The sequence below is a fragment of the Cryptomeria japonica genome, chromosome 6 (assembly GCF_030272615.1).
Source record: "Cryptomeria japonica chromosome 6, Sugi_1.0, whole genome shotgun sequence".
Taxonomy (NCBI): Eukaryota; Viridiplantae; Streptophyta; class Pinopsida; order Cupressales; family Cupressaceae; genus Cryptomeria; species Cryptomeria japonica.
This window is the reverse complement of record NC_081410.1, coordinates 601,466,367-601,487,154: the sequence shown is the minus strand read 5'-3', so window position 1 is coordinate 601,487,154 and position 20,788 is coordinate 601,466,367.

The following is a 20,788-nucleotide window of genomic DNA, read 5'->3' as shown; positions in this document are numbered from 1 at the left end:
TAATTTCCGCTTTCAAAATTGAATTTTGCGTGAAATTGAGTCAACTTTTGAATTTCAAAATTTGCATTGCTCTTGACATTCCCTCTAAAAATCATAAAATTCAAAATTTCAGTTTCCCTCTCTTTTTCAAAATTCAAATTTTGCATTTTTCGACAATCTTGGTAGGGTTCAATTTCGAGATTGCAACTTTAATTTGGCCTATCTACAGATCGTAAAATCACTCAATTTTTTCAGATTAGCTCTAAAATCATCATACCTTTCATCCTTGGAAATTTCGAAAAAAGTTGCAAGGACCGTGTTGCACTCTGAGCGCCACGGTCCCGGACATTTTTTTCCGAAATTTCGGGAGACTGTTGTGATTGCATTTAACAGCTTAAATCCAGAAGATTGGCTGATTTTACTGAAATTTGCTACCTCTAAAAACAAAATTTTCTCTCCTTCTCTAGTGCATGAGTTTTACAACAATAAGCCCTACTTACACTATTCCCGTTAGATGAAGCCGTAGAATTAAGTCTTTCCGAGGTTTAACTATTGAGGAGATGGAACCTAATTTGAATAGCCTTTTTAACGAGGACATGGGTAATTCCTCTAGTCCTCTTAATGATGAAGAAGCTCTCCATGAGGTTTCTGAAGAACAACTTTCGAAATTGGATAACCAATTTGACGATTTTCGACAATGGATGTCTCAAGAATACCCTGATAGTCAAGCTCTTCCTTTAATTAAGGGTCTAAAACGTATGCTTCAAAGTGATAAGAATGGAATTGATATTTTGCGTGGTATTTCACACATTGTGAATTCGAATGTGATACCTATGAAGAGTTGTGCCAAAACTTTAGGTTATACACAACCTCCTACACAAGTCAATCATTCTATTCCTTTGATGACTTCTATTGCTAGCATACCTACCTTTACATCAAACATAATGGCTACTTCTACACAAGACATTCCTCCTATGATCACCAGTCATGGGGGCAACCCTTCCTCTTCAATTAACCCTCTTCCTTCATTAAATCCGACTTCGTCATTCATTCCTTCAATGAGTGTTCCTATTACATCTTCACAAATGAACATGACGCAAGGGGGCAATTCGTTTAACCAATCCATTCCTCCTTGTAGTGTTCCTCCTACCCTATCATCTCCTATGACTAATTATTATAGGGTCCCACCACCTTACTCTTTACCCTCTTTCAATAACATAACACCTCCATCTCAATCTAACACATCCAATATCAATTCTTCGAGTGAAGCGACCATTAACAATCTTGCCCAAACTGTCTCTTCTTTATAGCAACAAATTGCCTCTATGAATCAATCTAAGTTTAGTGTGCCCACATTTGATGTTGCGAGCCCACTTTCTCTTGACATTGTTCGAGCTATCCCTCCTAAACATGTTGAAATTCCACATTTGGAACTTTATAATGGTAAAGGAGATCCTCTAACACATGTTAAGACTTTTCAAACAATTTGTACTGATTTTGCTTATGACCAAAGGTTGCTTGCAAAACTGTTCACTAGAACATTAAGAGACAAAGCCCTACAATGGTATTGCTCGTTGCCTTCCTATTCTATTACTTCTTTTGAACAACTTGCAAATGCTTTCATTCAACAATTTCAAAACAATATAAGTCCTAAGGTTACTTTGATTGATTTAATGCATTGTAAACAAGGTGTTAAAGAAAAAGTGACTGATTTCATTGGTAGATATAAGCATTTGTATGCTCAAATTTCTTTTCCAGTGCCTGACAATGATATTCAAATAATCTTTATTTCTAATTTACAAAAAGATATTCAAGACAAACTTTTGTTTTCTGAGTTTACTTCTTTCCAACAGTTGTGTGCAACTCTTCACAATTATCAACTGACTGTGAGTCAAATGGAACAATCACATCCTATGGCTCCGAGTGATAAGGGTGATAGCAGTCAACAACCATTTGGGAAGTTTAAACCGAACAGAGATTCCATCAAATTCAATGAAAACATCATCCAGAACAATGTGAATGCAGCATCAGGTGTGCCTCCTATTTCTAAATTTTTCAAGAAGGAAAGAAAGTATACTCCTTTGAATGAATCATTGCATAGTATTATGAATAAATTATTGGAACAAAATGTGCTTACTCTTCCTCCTATAAGACAAATTGATCCTGCAAAGATTACTTCACCTTATTTTGATAACAAATCTTTTTGTCAATTTCACCATCAGCCTGGGCATGATACTGAAAAATGTTTTTCTTTAAAGGGTAAAATTCAAGATTTGATTGATAACAATACTATCTCTGTTTCTGGAGTGAATGATAAAGGCAACACATCTGTAGCTCCTCCTAACCAAAATCTTCAGATTTTCACTGATCCATTGCCTTCTCATACCTCTAATGCAATTGAGGCTAATGATTCCTCTCTCTCATCTGATGGTCTTGTGTCTATGACTCCGAATGTGATTAACTTTGTAGAGCAGCAAGAAATCCCTAAAGAACCTTCCATCGCATTTGATTCCAATGAAACCATTAGGGCACCTGATGGTCCTTTATACATAGTTGCAAAAGTCAAGAATACACCTTGTCGTGGAGTGCTTATTGATCCTTCGTGCATGATTAATGTTATTACTGAAGAATTTCTTTTTACTTTGCAATTGAATCAAGTGATCTATGACAAAACAGATGTGATTGTGAAATTATTTGATGCATTTTCTTCTCCTGCGATTGGTTCTATTACATTGCCTATCGAGGTCCATAACAAATCTCTTGATGTGAACTTTTCTATTATTCCATCTTCCGAACAATTTCGTGTGAAGCTTGGCTATCCTTGGCTATCTTCCATGAAGGCTATTGCTTCTCCTATTCATAAGTGTTTGAAATTTCCCCATAATGGTGAAGTTGTTACTGTCAATCATAGCCTCTTTAAACTAGCTGAAAGAACCTCTAGTGTTCCTCTTGATTACTTTTGGCCTAAACAATTCCAATCTCTTCCTCTACGAAGTGATCATCTTTTCAAATCTTATCAAAAGTGGAAAACAGATATGATCTTATCTCTAAGTGAACCTAGAACACCTAAACTTGACATTCCTATCATTCTTGAGAAGGAAGTTCTTCCTTTGAAAGATAAAACTAATGTCTTTCCTCAAGAAGATTCCCAACCCATCCCTATGGATGTGACTATGTCTATGCCTAATAAACTTCCTAAGAGTAGACCTATACCTCCTTGTCATGATGGACTTGGTCTTCTCCCTAAACCAAATATTCCTCCTTTATATGGAGCAGTTCCTCCTCCTTCTTTTTATAGAGAGAAGAGACCTTCTTCTTCTCCTATTATCCAGCCTAAGAGACCACAACCTAAACACCCAAGTGCTAAGGATGAGAACATTCCTCCTCCTCAATCTTCTTCACTTCCTACTAAGACTAGACGAAATCGTTCTGCACGTGAACGCCGGCGAAAGCGTCGTCTTAGAGCTCAAACTTTGCAATCTCCAAAAACACCTTCAATAAGCATTATTCCATTTTCTCCTCAGCCGGACATTGAGCCTAAATCTCCTAAACATAAGATGCATGATGGTCTTGATCCTGTGCGAGTTAAAAATCCTATTTTTATAAATCTTGATGATGATATAGATGAAAATGTTATTCATGATGCAAATGTTACTCCTCTTGCTTCTGATAGTGAATATGAACTTGTTGATATTGATAACCATTTATCTAATGAATTTTCTAAAGCACTTATCCTAGCTCCTAGACAAGAACAATGTGGCTCGGAACATGAACATAGCCCTTGTTTGGATCTTGTGATAGCTCCATCTGCTGTGTTGAATGTTCTTCCTCTAGCGTGTTCCCTGCCTTCCCGAAACATTGATCAGCAAGATCGGGGGGTAGATGACGTGCTAGACTAGTTACATTAGCATAGTAGATTCTCTCCTCCTCTCTTGTGTTACTTCTTCTATGTGTTATTCTCATTCTTCTATTTGTCGTCCTTAGTGTTGTCTACTTGAGGATGATGCAAAGCATTGAGATCTCTCGGTCTCTCTCATGTTGACTCAAAAGACACATGTGTTCCCTTCTTCTAGGTGACCTTCCTTGATTGGGGAATGAAGAACAATTATGCATACATACATATGATATATATACATGAATTATCATACAGCATACTGACACCGAGGAAAGCGAAGTCACCTCATGCTTTGTGTTTTGTGTCTATTATCCTTGGGTTTATCTCACACTTGGGGGCTAAATCCTTGCGATAACGTGCTCCTTTTCCTTTCTCATTTCTTATGTGTATCACTACGTTAAAACAATCACCCCCGGTGAGGCGTGTGCGATCTCTTTAACGTAGGGGGGCATACATCCCATTCATATCTTTTCAAGATACTTGAAAATTTCTTGGTAAATTTAGCCTTGCCTTGAAAATTTTTGATATCTTTCTTGCATGACTCATAGTGAGGGAACCTTACTACTGACAGTCATGGTTCTCCCTCGTGATATTCCCTTTTACTTTGTCAATCGAAGTCGTAAGATCCTTAGTCCACTGGGGGCTTGGTGTATCTTGCCTCCTTGACGTGGTGAAAGTCTTTCAATATTGTTTCCTTGTACTTTACCAGAAGTATGAGCATACATACTCCCGCTAAAGTGGGGGCTAAATGTAGCATCCTAAAATTGCGACACTTGCAATTTCGACTGCATTTTGGTCTTCACGATGGCGACGCAACACGCAACCTGAATGGAGACCCTGAAACTTGCTCACGACACTGAAAACTGCATTTTTCAAGCACCCTGGCCTGAACCTCCTTGCACCCTGCTGTCCCGGGAGGTGGGACCAGAGTGCCCAGTGCCCTGGTCCCTCAGGACCAGGGCGCCCAGCGCCCTGGTCCCCATGACCATGGCGCCCAGCGCCCTGGTCCCTGGGTCCTATTTTGGGCCTGGTCTCCTAAGGGGCTCGGGGCTTTTTGTTTGCAATTTGGAAATTAACTTTCCTGGTCGGCCTAAGGTCGGGAAAATCAGTCTATCAGCCCTAAATGACAAGTATATAAACTACATTTTCCTCTCTCATTTGGGTAGATGAAAAAAGGCGAAAGCAAGATTCAAACATTCAAGCATTCAAGCATTCAAGCATTCAAGCATTCCTTCTAAGTCTCCATTCAAGGCTAAGTGTTGCATTCAAGTCAAGGACTCAACCATTGAAGAGGAGATCACATATTACATGCTACATACAACATACAACATACAACATCTAAACCTTTGCACATAAGGATACAAACATCCTTAGGACAAGGTATTAGTACTTGTTTTACAGTCATTTACATTTACAGCTCTTGCTCATTTCTTGGTTAATTCCAAAACCGGGGTTTGACCTAAAGGCAAACCCCTAATCCCTAACCCCCCAATCGTCTTCGCTTTTCTATGTGTAGGTTGTAGGTACGCGGCTAAAATTGAAGATCTGGAATCCTTGTGCAGAGACGAACAGATCCCCCTTCGTTTCGCGGATTTTTCGGAGGACCGTGGCGCCGGGCGCCATCGTCCCGACAACTTTTGCTCAAATTTGCAGGACAGCACCGTATCGACATTTTACTGCTAATTCCAGGTCCGCAGCTTCATACTGTATTCCTATCTCAGTTTATAAGCGAATCTTTGTCACTTTTCTATGCATTCCTAGCTTAATTCTCCTATGCACATTCTTTACAAAAGAGGGTAGCCTTGCTGTCTTAACCCTTGAAACTCATTTAGCATCCAATCTTGCATTGCGTGGGATTGGATCTTGTGGGTTTCAACTCCTCTTTTGAATGTAAAGTCTCCCCCCAAGTGAAAACCATCGAATCCTAGTGAACCTCCCTTCTCTCTCCTTGGAGTTGGAAGAGGGGAGAGCAACTAGGGTTCGATTGTGATTTTTTCCGCTTTACAGTAATCAACTCCTTCTTTCTGAGAATATCCCTTACACACTAGTCTTGCTTTATTTCTGACAACCTTACCATCTTCATTGAGTTTGTTTCTAAATACCTATTTGGTTCCAATTACATTTTTATTTTTAGGCTGGGAAACTAATGTCCAAGTATTATTTTTCTCAATTTGTCCTAATTCTTCTTCCATAGCTTTAATCCAAAATTTATCTTCACATGCCTCATTGATAGATAATGGTTCAATTTGAGAAATAAGACATACCTCTTCATTTGCCAATCTTTCTCTTGTCATGACTCCTTTAAATTTGCTTCCAATTATCTGATCTTCAGAATGGTTTAGTCTTACATACCGGGGTGTCTTAGTCTATTGTTGTTCTTCAATTACTGTGGAATCCTTTGATGATACGGGAGTAACTGGATCATCATTTTGTATCGGTGGATTTATTGTAGGTTCATTTGTCATAATTTTTGTTCCCAGTTCAAAGTCTATATACCTTGAAGTTCCTTTGAATTGTTCATCAATCTTTACATTTGTACTCTCAACAATTTTTTGTAATCTTTTATTAAAACATCTATATGCTTTACTCTTAAATGAATAACCAAGAAATATTCCTTCATCATTTCTAGGATCAAACTTGCCAATATAATCATCTCTTCTAATATAACATTTACTTCCAAAAATTCTGAAATACTTAAGAGTAGGAGTATTACCAAACCATAGTTCATGAGGGGTCTTACTGGTTTCACCTTTGATGTGAACTTTGTTGAATGTATAGGTAGTAGTGCTTACTGCCTCTCTCCAGTACACATGTGGTGGATTTTCTTCTAATAACATACTTCTTGCTGCATCCAAAATAGTTCTATTTTTTCTTTCAACAACTCCATTCTGTTGTGGTGTCCAAGGTGCTAATAATTGTCTTTTGATTCCATTTACTTCATAGAATGTATTAAAATCTTTAGATGTGAATTCTCCTCCTTGATCTGATCTTAAACATTTAATTTTCTTACCGGCTTCATTTTCAACCATTGCTTTGAATAGCTTGAACTTCCCAAGTGCTTCTGATTTTTCTCTGAGAAAAGTAACCCAACACATTCTAGAATAATCATCAATAATTAGCATGAAATATCTATCACCTTGTAAGCTTTTAGTTCTAGCTGGACCACATAAATCAGTGTGAATTAAATCAAGAGCATTATTGGATTTTTTTGGAACACTTTTGAAACTAGCTCTAACTTGTTTTCCAAATTGACATTCCTTACAAATTGTATTCTGAGGTTTCACAATTTTAGGTAGATCTCTAACTGCCTTAGAAGTACTGATTTTTATGCCATAGCCAACTTTCATCTATATGTGCAATTAAGCATGCCTTTTCATTGTTATTCAAATGAAAGATATTACCTCTAGTTTGATTACCGGTTACAATTTCCAAACCAGTTCTATTCATGATTTTGCATTTTCCATTTTTAAATTGTAATTGAAAACCTTTCTCAACTAATTGACCAACACTTAAAAGATTATGTTTTAATCCTTCAACATAGTAGACATTGTTAGTGTTATGTTTACCATCAAGAGATATTGAACCCTTACCTTTGATTGAATAGGCTTTGTCATCTCCGAATCTTACTAAATCTCCATTGTATTCTTGAAAGTTCAAGAATTTACCTCTGTCTCTAGTCATGTGACGTGAGCATCCTGAGTCAATAATCCATTCATCCTTTGATTCAACTTTAGCTGGTAGGGATTGTTCTACCGGTTGAGCAATAGGTACCAGTTGATCTTCTATTATAACAACAAAGACCCATCCATTGTTTGTTGGATCCTCATCAGAATCATTAGTTACACCTTCATCAACAATGTAACAAGATTTATCTTTGTGTATCTTGAATCTGTATCTCTGATATTTAGGATTAGGTTTGTATGTTCTTCTAGCTTCTTCTCTTAGTCTAGCATGTCTATCAGGGCATCTTGAAGCCATATGACCAATCTTATTGCAGTTAAAACATTTAAAGGGTACTTTACCTTCATACTTACTTCCAATTGGGCCTTTTGGCATTTTTCTTGCAAATAGTGCTTCAAGTTCTTCAAGCTCTTCATTCTCCTTCCTGGTTTCTTCAAGTTCTCTTGCATAAAAGGCTCTCCAGTCTGATTTGTCAAAGGATGGAGCAGATGATGTTGATGGTTTGAAGGCCAAATCAGTTTTTATAGTAGTAACAGGACCAAATTCCTCAATTTCAAAAACTGAAAGTTTTCCAATCAATGTATCCCTAGTTATTGATGTATTAGGCATTGTTTTCAACTCATTTATAGCAGTAACCTTCATTTTATATGCTGGTGGCAAACCTCTTAAGATTTTTGATACAATATCATCTTCACTCAAGGTTCCTCTACAACATTTGATACCCAAAACAATTTCATTTACTCTTTCCATAAAAGTAGAAATCCTTTCATCTTCTTCCATTTTTAGATGTTCATACCTGACTCCGAAGCTTTCAAGTTTTGCAATTTTGACTGTGGAATCACCTTCATTTAGTGTTTCCAAATGATCCCAAATAGCTTTTGCAGTGACCTATCTGATAATCCCATGATTTGTTGATCTGATAATGTGCTCAAAAGTGCTTCTCTAGCTTTGCAAACATTTTCTTCATCTTTGGCTAAAGTAGTAGGAGCAGTCTAACCAGCTACAACAATAGTATAACCATTCTTAGTAACATCCTAGATGTCTTTACCAATGCAATTTAGATGTGTCTCCATTCTAATTTTTCATATCCCATAGTTGGTTCCATCAAGTTTAGGACTATCCTTTCTGAAATAATTAGTAGACATTGGATCTCCTCAAGTTGTTAAACTTCTGCAAAAAGAGGACTAAGCTCTGATACCAATTGTAGGTCCCAGAGACAACTGAGAGGGGGATGTGAATCAGTTGTCAAATAAATTCAAACCAAAAACTTATTAACCAACTTAATGCTTAATACCCGTAAATCAGTTAAGTATGTCGGTAAACAGTGTTAACAAAAAATTGGTTAACAGAAAATTGTTGTATCGCTAAGAATTAATGCATGAAACATAAGCACAAAGTCATCCACAACACATGACACCAATATTTGTATGTGGAAACCCTGTAAGGGGAAAAACCATGGTGGGAAACCTTACCCACAATCAGATGATACTACTGTAGATAGTAAGTGTACAAAAGGGGTTTTTACATGCACAAAGGCCAATAGCCTAGAGCTCACTGCTCAATCACAAATGTGAGTCACACTGACTACAGTTGGATGGTTAAATCCAATGAGAATGTACTGCACAAAATAGCATCTTCATATGCTGGATTCAGTACCAGTGTAATGCTGATATGCTTCTACAGAAACCTAACTTCACCTTCAGATGATGTCTTCATGTATATCCCTACTTGATCTCGCATATACCCTTCCTTAAATCTTTTTGCATTCCACACTTGATCTTACAAATAAGATCTTACATTTATACAATACCCTAAGACCAATTTTAGTAGGTCAACTTTACAAGATATTATAATAAAAACATTTTACAAACAATACAATATCTGATGCAATAACTAATTGAACATGTCAGCTTAATGCATTTAAAAAATTAATAAATCATCTCCATAGCATGCCATGCTGATCTGGAAAAGATAAACCTGCTGGTGAAACCCTAGATAACCTGGACCTATTTGCCGGTAAAAGCAAATATGCAAATAAGAATATACCAATGATGATTACTTCAAAATAAAGTGTCCACATGATGTCTTCGACATTACCAGGTGTCTTCCATGTTATTGCAGGTGTCAGTGAGCATTATATCCTACCAGTGAACATTATATCCTGTCGGTTAACCATATACCAGTAACTGTTGCACAATTTACTATTTGCCGGTGAATGTTGTTGGATCTCCAAAGTAGGTGTATTTAGTAGGTGTTGACATCAATGACAAAACCATACCAAAATACCAACAAATATCTGTTGGTATTTTGGTATGGTTTTTTCATTGATGTCAACACCTACTGAAAAACTAGCACTTTGGAGATCCAGCAACATTCACTGTTAAGCAAGTAACTATTGCACAGTTACTAGTATATGGTTCACCGGCAGGATATAATGTTCACCGATACATGGAATGATATGGAAGACACTTGATAATGTCAAAGACATCATATGGACACTTTATTTTGAAGAATTGATCATTGGTATATTCATATTTGCATATTTGCTTTTACCGGCAAATAGGTCCAGGGTTATCTAGGGTTACACCAGCAAGTTTATCTTTTCTAGATTAGCATGGCATGCTATGGAGATGATTTATTACTATTGTAAATACATTAAGCTGACATATTTAATCAATTATTGCATCGGATATTATATTGTATGTAAAATCATTTTATTGTAATATCTTGTAGAGTTGACCTACTAAAATTGGTCTTAAGTTATGGTATAAATGTAAGATCTTATTTGTAAGATTGAATGTGGAATGCAAAAAATAATTGTGTGAAGGTATATGCAAGATTAAGCAGAGGAATACACGAAGACATCATTTGAACGTGAAGATAGGTTTTTTTAGAAGCATATCAACATTACACCGGTACTGAATCCAACATATGAAGATGCTATTTTGTGCAGTACATTCTTATTGGATTTAACCATCCAACTGTAGTCAGTGTGACTCCCATTTTGTGATTGAGTAGTGAGCTCTAGGTTGTTGGCCTTTCTACATGTGCAGACCCCATTTATGTACACTTACTATCTGCAGTAGTATCATCTAATTGTGGGTAAGGTTTCCCACCATGTTTTTTCTGCTTACAAGGTTTCCACATACAAAATATTGGTGTTATGTGTTGTGGATGACTCTATCTTTATGTTTCATGCATTAATCTCTACCGGTATAGCAATTTACTATTAACACTATATACCGGCACACTTAACTGGTTTACCGGTATTAAGCATTAAGTTGGTTAATTGGTTTTTGGTTTAAAATCATTAGACAACTAATTCACCCCCCCCCTCTCAATTGTCTCCAGGACCTAACAATTGGTATCAGAGCTTAGTCCTCTTTTGCAAAAGTTTAACAACTTGAGGAGATCCAATTTCTACTAATTATTTTAGGAAGGACAATCCTAAACTTGATGGAACCAACTATGGGATATGGAAGATTAGGATGGAGACAAATCTGAATTGCATTGGTAAAGATATCTGGGAAGTTACAAAGATTATCAGATATCTGAGAAACACTTTTGAGCGCATTATCAGATCAACAAATCATGGGATTATCAGATAGGTCTATTGCTAAAGCTATTTGGGGTCATTTGGAAACACTAAATGAAAGAGATTCCATAGTCAAGATTGCAAAAATTGAAATCTTTTGAGTTAGGTATGAACATCTAAAAATGGAAGAAGATGAAAGGATTTTTGCTTTTATGGAAAGGGTAAATGAAATTGTTTTGGGTATTCAACGTTATGGAGGAACCTTGAGCAAGGATGAAATTGTTTCAAAAATCTTAAGAGAATTGCCACCGGCATATAAAATGAAGGTTATTGCTATAAATGAGTTGAGAACAATGCTTAATACATCAGTAACTAGGGATACATTGATTGGAAAACTTTCAGCCTTTGAAAATGAGAAATTTGGTCCTGTTACTACTATAAAAACTAATTTGGCCTTTAAAGCATCAACATCATCTACTCCATCATTTGACAAATCAGACTGGAAAGCCTTTTATGCAAGAGAACTTGAAGAAACCAGGAAGGAGAATGAAGAGCTTGAAGAACTTGAAGCACTATTTGCAACAAAAATGCCAAAAGGTCTAGTTGGAAGTAAGTATGAAGGTAAAGCACCCTTTAAATGTTTTAACTACAATAAGATTGGTCATATGGCTTTGAGATGCCTTGATAGACATCCTAGACTAAGAGAAGAAGCTAGAAGAACATACAAGCCTAATCTTGAATATCAGAGATACAGATTTAAGAAGAACAAAGACAAATCATGTTACATTGCTGATGAAGGTGTGACTAATTATTCTGATCAGGATCCAGCAGACAATGGATGGGTTTTTGTTGCTAAAACAGAAGATCAACCAGCACTTACTGCTCAACCGGTAGAACAAGCCCTAGAAGCTAAAGTTGATGTAAAGGATGAATGGATCATTGACTCAGGATGCTCACATCACATGACAGGAGACAAAGGTAAATTCTTGAACTTTCAAGAATACAATGGAGGTTTAGTAAGATTTGGAGATGACAAAGCCTATTCAATCAAAGGTAAGGGCTCAATATCTCTTGATGGTAAGCATAACACTGACAATGTCTACTATGTTGAAGGATTAAAGCATAATCTTCTAAGTGTTGGTCAATTAGCTGAGAAAGGATTTCAGTTACAATTTAAAAATGGAAAATGCAAAATCATGAATAGAACTGGTATGGAAATTGCAACCGGTAATCAGACTAGATGTTATATCTTTCATTTAAATAATAGTGAAAAGGCATGCTTAATTGCACATATAGATGAAAGTTGGTTATGGCATAAGAGACTATGTCACATAAACTTTGAGTGCATGGTAAAGATCAGTACTTCTAAGGCAGTTAGAGATCTACCTAAAATTATGAAACCTCAGAATACAATTTGTAAGGAATGTCAAATTGGAAAACAAGTTAGAGCTAGTTTCAAAAGTATTCCAAAAAAATCCAATAATGTTCTTGATTTGATTCACACTGACTTATGTGGTCTAGCTAGAACTAAAAGCTTACAAAGTGATAGATATTTCATGCTAATTATTGATGATTATTCTAGAATGTGTTGGGTTACTTTTCTCAGACAAAAATCAGAAGCAAGATCAGATCAAGGAGGAGAATTCACATCTAAGGACCTTAATACATTCTGTGAAGTGAATGGAATGAGAATACAGTTATCAACACCTTGGACACCATAGCAGAATGGAGTTGTTGAAAGGAAAAACAAAACTATCTTGGATGAAGCAAGAAGTATGTTATCTAAAGCAAATCTACCCCATGTGTATTGGAGAGAAGCAGTTAGCACTGTTGTCTATACATTCAACAAAGTTTACATCAAAGGTGAAAACGGTAAGACCCCTCATGAACTATGGTTTGGTAATACTCCTACTCTTAAGTATTTTAGAATTTTTGGAAGTAAATGTTATATTAGAAGAGATGAGTATATTGGCAAATTTGATCCTAAAAGTGATCAAGGAATATTTCTTGGTTATTCATCTAAGAGCAAGGCATATAGATGTTTTAATAAGAGATTGCAAAAAATTGTTGAGAGTACAAATGTAAAGATTGATGAACAATTCAGAGGAACTTCAAGGTATATAGACTCTGAACTGGCATAAAAAATTGTGACAAATGAACCTACACCAAATCCACCAGTACAGAATGAAGGTCCAGTTACCCCGGTATCATCAGAGGATTCCACAATAATTGAAGAACAACAACAAACTAAGACACCCTGGTATGTAAGATTGAATCATTCTGAAGATCAGATAATTGGAAACAAATTTAAAGGAGTTATGACAAGAGGAAGATTGGCAAATGAAGAGGTATGTCTTATTTCTCAAATTGAACCATCATCTATCAATGAGGCATGTGAAGATAAATTTTGGATTAAAGCTATGGAAGAAGAATTAGGACAAATTGAGAAAAATAATACTTGGACATTAGTTCCCCGGCCTAAAGATAAAAATGTAATCGGAACCAAATGGGTATTTAGAAACAAACTTAATGAAGATGGTAAGGTTGTCAGAAATAAAGCAAGACTAGTGTGTAAGGGATATTCTCATAAAGAAGGAGTTGATTACAATGAAACCTTTGCACCGGTAGCCAGAATTGAGGCAGTCAGATTATTCTTGACTTTTGCAGCTCACAAGGACTACAAAGTTCATCAAATGGATATTAAATGTGCATTTTTGAATGGAGATCTTGAAGAGGAAGTATATATTGAAAAACCTAATGGATTTTCTTTGACAAATGACAATGATATGGTTTCCAAGTTAAGAAACGCTTTGTATGGATTAAAACAAGCCCCAAGAGCTTGGTATGCAAGATTGGATAAGTATCTTTTAAAGATTGGTTTTACTAAAGGAAATGCAGATAGCAATTTATATTACAAAATAACTAATGATGACATCTTGACTATTCAAGTATTTGTTGATGATATAATCTTTGCAGGAGAAGATGGATTATGTAAGGAATTTTCTATTAAAATGCAGCAAGAATTTGAAATGTTTAGGATTGGAGAAATAAAATTCTTTTTAGGATTGCAGATTTCATAGACTGATAAAGGTATATTTTTGAGTCAATCCAAGTACTTGAAAGAATTACTAAAGAAATTTGGGATGGAGAACTCTAAACCGGTAAGCACACCTATGACTACAAATGACAAATTATCTCAAAGGGATGAATCTACACCTTATAATCCAACTAGATACAAATCCATGATAGGAGATTTACTGTATTTAACACAAACCAATCCTGATATTATGAATGTAGTATGTATTGTTTCTAGATTTCAAAGTAATCCTAGGGAAAACCATGAATCAATAGTAAAAAGGATTTTCCGGTACTTACAAGGCATAACAAATCTTGGATTATGGTATCCTAGAGATGAAAATTTTGACCTATGTGCATACACAGATGCAAATTGGGTAGGAGATGTGGATGATAGAAAAACAACCACTGGAGGAGCATTCTTTCTTAGAAAAAGATTAGTTTCTTGGTTGAGTAAGAAATAGAGTTGTACATCTTTATCAATAGCAGAATCAGAATATGTTGCAGCAGCAACTAACTGTACACATATACTATGGCTTAAGCAAATGTTGAAAGACATAAAGGTAAAATGCAAGGAACCCATTACTATATATTGTGATAACACTGCAGCAATTGATATATCTAAGAATCCAGTATTACATTCTAAAACAAAACATGTTTCTATCAAACTAAATTTTCTAAGGGAAAAAGTTGAAGAAAAGGAGATAAAATTGGTTTATGTGAATACTAGAGAACAACTTGCAGATATTTTCACAAAACCTTTAGCTAAGGATACTTTTGAATATCTCAGAGATCAGCGTGAAGTCATACCACCACCGGTAGAGACTTAGATAGTTGATGATTGTTATCAACCGACAGAATTGAAAGACAAATCTTTTACTCCGGTCTTTGATGAGGAAGCTACTTCTCAGGGGGAGTATTTGGTATTTTGTATGAACTTTATTTTTGTAACTTTGGCATTTGATGTCAAAGGGGGAGAGATATCTATGGAAAAACACATTATCTTTTGAGGAGAGATTGGTATTAAAGATTAATCTTTGGATAAACACATGTTTCTCCCAGGGGGAGAAATTGTTGTTTAAAGGAGATTGTTGGTTTTTGGTATTTGGCATTTCTGTTTAGGCACTTTGATGGTTTTTCCATCTTGTGTTGCCATCAATGCCAAAGGCAGAGATTGTTTGTATTTTGGTATGGTTTTGTCATTGATGTCAACACCTATTGAAAAACTGGCACTTTGGACATCCAACAACATTCACCGGCAAGCAACTATTGCACAGTTACTAGTATATGGTTCACCGACAGGATATAATGTTCACCGGTACTTGGAATGATATGGAAGACACTTGATAATGTTGAATACATTGTATGGACACTTTGTTTTGAAGAATTGATCATTGGTATATTCATATTTGCATATTTACTTTTACCGGCAAATAGGTCCAGGGTTATCTAGGGTTACACCGGTAGGTTAATCTTTTCCAGATCAGCATGACACACTATGGAGATGATTTATTATTGTTGTAAATGCATTAAGCTAACATGTTTAATAGATTATTGCATTGGATATTATATTGTATGTAAAATCATTTTATTGTAATATCTTGTAGATCCGACCTACTAAAATTGGTCTTAGGTTATGGTATAAATGTAAGATCTTATTTGTAAGATCGAATGTGGAATGCGAAAAAGAATTGTGTGAAGGTATATGTGAGATTAAGTAGAGGAATACATGAAGACATCATTCGAAGGTGAAGCTAGGTTTTTGTAGAAGCATATTAGCATTACACCGGTACTGAATCCAGCATATGAAGATGCTATTTTGTGGAGTACATTCTTATTGGATTTAACCATCCAATTGTAGTCAGTGTGACTCCCATTTTGTGATTGAGCAGTGAGCTCTAGGCTATTGGCCTTTCTGCATGTGCAAACCCCATTTATATACACTTACTATTTGCAGTAGTATCATCTGATTGTGGGTAAGGTTTCCCACTATGGTATTTCCCCTTATAGGGTTTCCACGTACAAAATATTGGTGTTATGTGTTGTGGATGACTCTATGTTTATGTTTCATGCATTAATCTCTACCGGTATAGCAATTTACTATTAACACTATCTACTAGCACACTTAACTGGTTTACCAGTATTAAGCATTAAGTTGGTTAATTGGTTTTTGGTTTAAATTCATTAGACAACTTATTCACCCCCCCCTCTTAGTTGTCTTCGGGACCTAACAATATCTTTCATTTGAATAATAGTGAAAAAACATGCTTGATTGAACATATTGATGAAAGTTGGCTATGGCATAAGAGACTCTATCATGTAAACTTTGATTGCATGGTAAAAATCAGTACTACTAAGGTAGTTAGAGATTTACCTAAAATTGTCAAACATCACAATACAGTATGTAAGGAATGTAAATTTGGAAAACAAGTTAGAGCCACCTTCAAAAGTATTTTAGAAAAATCCAATAATGCTCTTGACTTAATTCACAATGATTTATGTGGTCCAGCTAGAACTAAAAATTTAGAAGGTGATAGATATTTCATGCTAATCATTGATGACATTCTAGAATGTGTTGGGTTACTTTTCTTAGAGAAAAATCATAAGCACTTGGGAAGTTCAAACTATTCAGAGAAATAGTAGAAAATAAAACTGGTAAGAAAATCAAATGTCTATGGTCAGATCAAGGAAGAGAATTTACATATAAGGAGTTTAATGCATTCTGTGAAGTGAATGGAATCAAAAGACAACTATCAGCACCTCAGACACCACAACAAAATGTAGTTGTTGAAAGGAAAAACACAACTATCTTGGATGCAACTAAAAGTATGTTATCAGAAGAAAACCTACCACATGTATATTGGAGAGAGGTAGTAAGTGCAACGGTCTATACATTCAACAAAGTTCACATCAAAGGTGAAACCGGTAAGACTCCTCATGAACTATGGTTTGGTATTACTCCTACTCTTAAATATTTTAGAATATTTGGAAGTAAATGCTATATTAGAAGAGATGAGTATATTGGAAAATTTGATCCTAGAAGTGATGAAGGAATATTTCTTGGTTATTCATCTAAGAGTAAACCATATAGATGTTTTAACAAAAGATTGCAGAAAATTATTGAGAGTACAAATGTGAAGATTGATGAACAATTTAGAGGAACTTCAAGGTATATAGACTCTTTACTGGCAACATAAATTCTAACAAATGAACCTACATTAAATCCACCAGTACAAAATGAAGATCTAGTTACACCGGTATCATCTGAAAATTCCACAGTAACTGAGGAACAACAATAAACAAAGACATCCCGGTATGTAAGACTGAATCATTCTGAAGATCAGATAATTGGAAATAAGTATAAAGGAGTTATGACAAGAGGAAGATTGGCAAATGAAGAGGTATGTCTTATTTCTCAAATTGAACCATCATCAGTTAATGAGGCATGTGAAGATAAACATTGGACTAAAGCTATGGAAGAAGAATTAGAACAAACTGAGAATAATAACACTTGGACATTAGTTCCCCAGCCTAAAGATAAAAATGTCATTGGAACCAAATGGGTATTCAGAAAAAAACTTAATGAAGATGGTAAGGTAATCAGAAATAAAGCAAGACTAGTGTGTAAGAGATATTCTCAAAAAGAAGGAATTGATTATAACAAGACCTTTGCACCGGTAGCCAGAATTGAGGCAGTCAGATTATTTTTGGCTTTTGCAGCATATAAGAACTACAAAGTATATCAAATGGATATTAAATGTGCATTTCTAAATGGAGATCTTGAAGAAGAAGTTTACATTGAACAACCTGATGGATTTTCTTTGACAGATAACAAAGATATGGTTTGCAAGTTAAGGAAAGCTTTGTATGGATTGAAGCAAGCTCCAAGAGCTTGGTATGCTAGATTGGATAAGTATCTTTTGAAGATTGGTTTTTCTAAAGTTAATGCTGATAGCAACTTATATTATAAAGTGACTAATGATGACATCTTGGTTATAGAAGTTTTTCTTGATGATATAATCTTTGGAGGAGAAGATGGATTATGTAAAGAATTTTCTATTAAAATGCAATAAGAATTTGAAATGTCTATGATTGGAGAAATAAAATTCATTTTAGGTTTGCAGATTTCAGAAACTGACAAAGGTATATTCTTGAGTAAATCCAAGTACTTAAAGGAGTTACTAAAGAAATTTGGGATGGAGAACTCTAAACCGGTAAGCACACCTATGACTACAAGCGATAAACTATCACTAAGGGATGAACCTACACCTGTTAATCCAACTAGGTACAAATCTATGATAGGAGGTTTACTGTATTTGACACAAACCAGACCTGGTATCATGAATGCAGTATGTATTGTTTCAAGATTTCAGAGTAATCCTAGAGAAAATCATGAATCAGCAGTAAAAAGGATTTTCCAGTACTTACAAGGCACTACAAATCTTGGATTATGGTATCCTAGAGATGAAAACTTTGAATTATGTACATATACAGATGCAAATTGGGTAAGAGATGTGGATAATAGAAATAGCACCACCGGCGGAGCATTTTTTTTTGGAAACAGACTAGTTTCTTGGTTGAGTAAGAAACAAAGTTGTACATCCTTATCAACAGCAGAATCAGAATATGTTGCAACAACAACTAACTGTACACAAGTACTATGGCTTAAGAAAATGTTGAAAGACATAAAGGTAAAATGCAAGGAACCTATAACTATCTATTGTGATAACACTACAGCAATTGATATATCTAAGAATCCGGTACTACATTCTAAAACCAAACATGTTTCTATCAAACTGAATTTTTTAAGGGAAAATGTTGAAGCAAAAGAAATAAAAATGGTTTATGTGAATACTAAAGAGTAGATTGTAGATATTTTCACTAAACCTCTACCTAAGGAGACTTTTGAATATCTTAGAGATTAGATTGGGGTCATACCCCCACCGGTAGATACTTAGAGAGTTGATGTTTGTCATCAATCGACAGAATTAACAGAGAATTCTTTTACTCCAGCTTTGATGAGGAAGCTACTTCTCAGGGGGAGTAGTTAGTATACTAAATTGGTTGGTATTTTGTATATGAACTTGGTTTTATAGTAACTTTGGCATTTGATGTCAAAGGGGGAGAGATTGGTATGGAAAAACACAAGGAAACACATATCACTCTCAAGGGGAGAGATTGTTACTTTGGGAGAAATTACTTATATTTTGGTAATTGTTGGTATTTTGGTATTTGGCATTTCTATTTTGGCACTTTGATGGTTTTTCCATTTTTTGTTGCCATCAATGCCAAAGGGGGAGATTGTTGGTATTTTGGTATGGTTTTGTCATTGATGTCAACACCTACTAACACTTATCAACTTTGGCACTTTGGAGAATCAGCAACATTCACCAGCAAGCAAATGACTCATGCACATTCACCAGTATCTGGTACACCGACAGGATATAGTGATCACCGACACTTGGAATGGCATGGAAAACACTTGGTTATGTCGAAGACATCGTTTGGACACTTTGTCTTGGAGATTTGATTATTGGTATATTTGTATTAGCATATTTGTTGTTACCGACAAATAGGTCCAGGTTATACACCGGCAGGTTTATCTTTTCTAGATCAGCATGGCATGCTATGGAGAAGATTTATTATTGTTGTAATTACATTAAGCCGACATGTTGAATCAGTTATTGCATCGGGCATTAATTTATTTGTAAATTGATTTTATTGTAATATCCTTTAGAGTCGACCTACTAAAATTGGTCCTAGGTTATGATATATGTGAGGCCCTACCCCAACCCATCCTATCTCTTCAGTTATTTTCATATTGGAACTATTTTGAATGCTAGTTTTGACACACTAGGGATATAGAACTTTATATGGTCCCACGATTTTGGTAATATTGATATATATTGATGCTTCATTTCTATGCCTTGTGGTTATAGAATATTATATGATTCTAGATTAGGGTAACATTGTGATGATGTATGTTATTATCTGAATTTCAGGATTTGTTATAATGCTAGAAATATGTTTACATATCTTGTAGATGGATCAAATTTTGAGGATTATGATGAATTGCTTTGATTTGTGACAAATCATATTTTATAATGACAAGTCTTTGCAGAATGAATGTAATGTATTCTAATTATGTGTTTTATATTATATGAGGCTATTGGGAAGTACTAATGTTTAAATTGAGATGTGCAAGAAATTATCCATGTGACCATGGAAATATATTGGAGAATCAAGCCTAGGCCTATGCGCGTTCGTCAAACCAGGGGTTGTCTATTTGGAGAGGCAACACCCCGTATGTATTGTATTTTATTCATAAATGTAAAATGTTGCATGAGTGTAAATTGTTTTTATTGAATTGTTTAAATCATTTAAGAGACAATTGCCATGTCTGTATTATGATGTGGAATTATTTTGTAGTGTCACTTGACACCTATGTAGTATGTTGTGTTGGCAATTTGTCATGTCACCTTTTTTGGAGAGTTTTATTTTTGTTAATTGTTATATCTCCTAATTATCCTTGAAGGAACCAAGAAATCTATGTTAGTGAGCCACAAGGAGGGTCAACTCAGAGTTGACCCGTAGGTTAACTTTAGGTGGACTTTCTGAGGGTC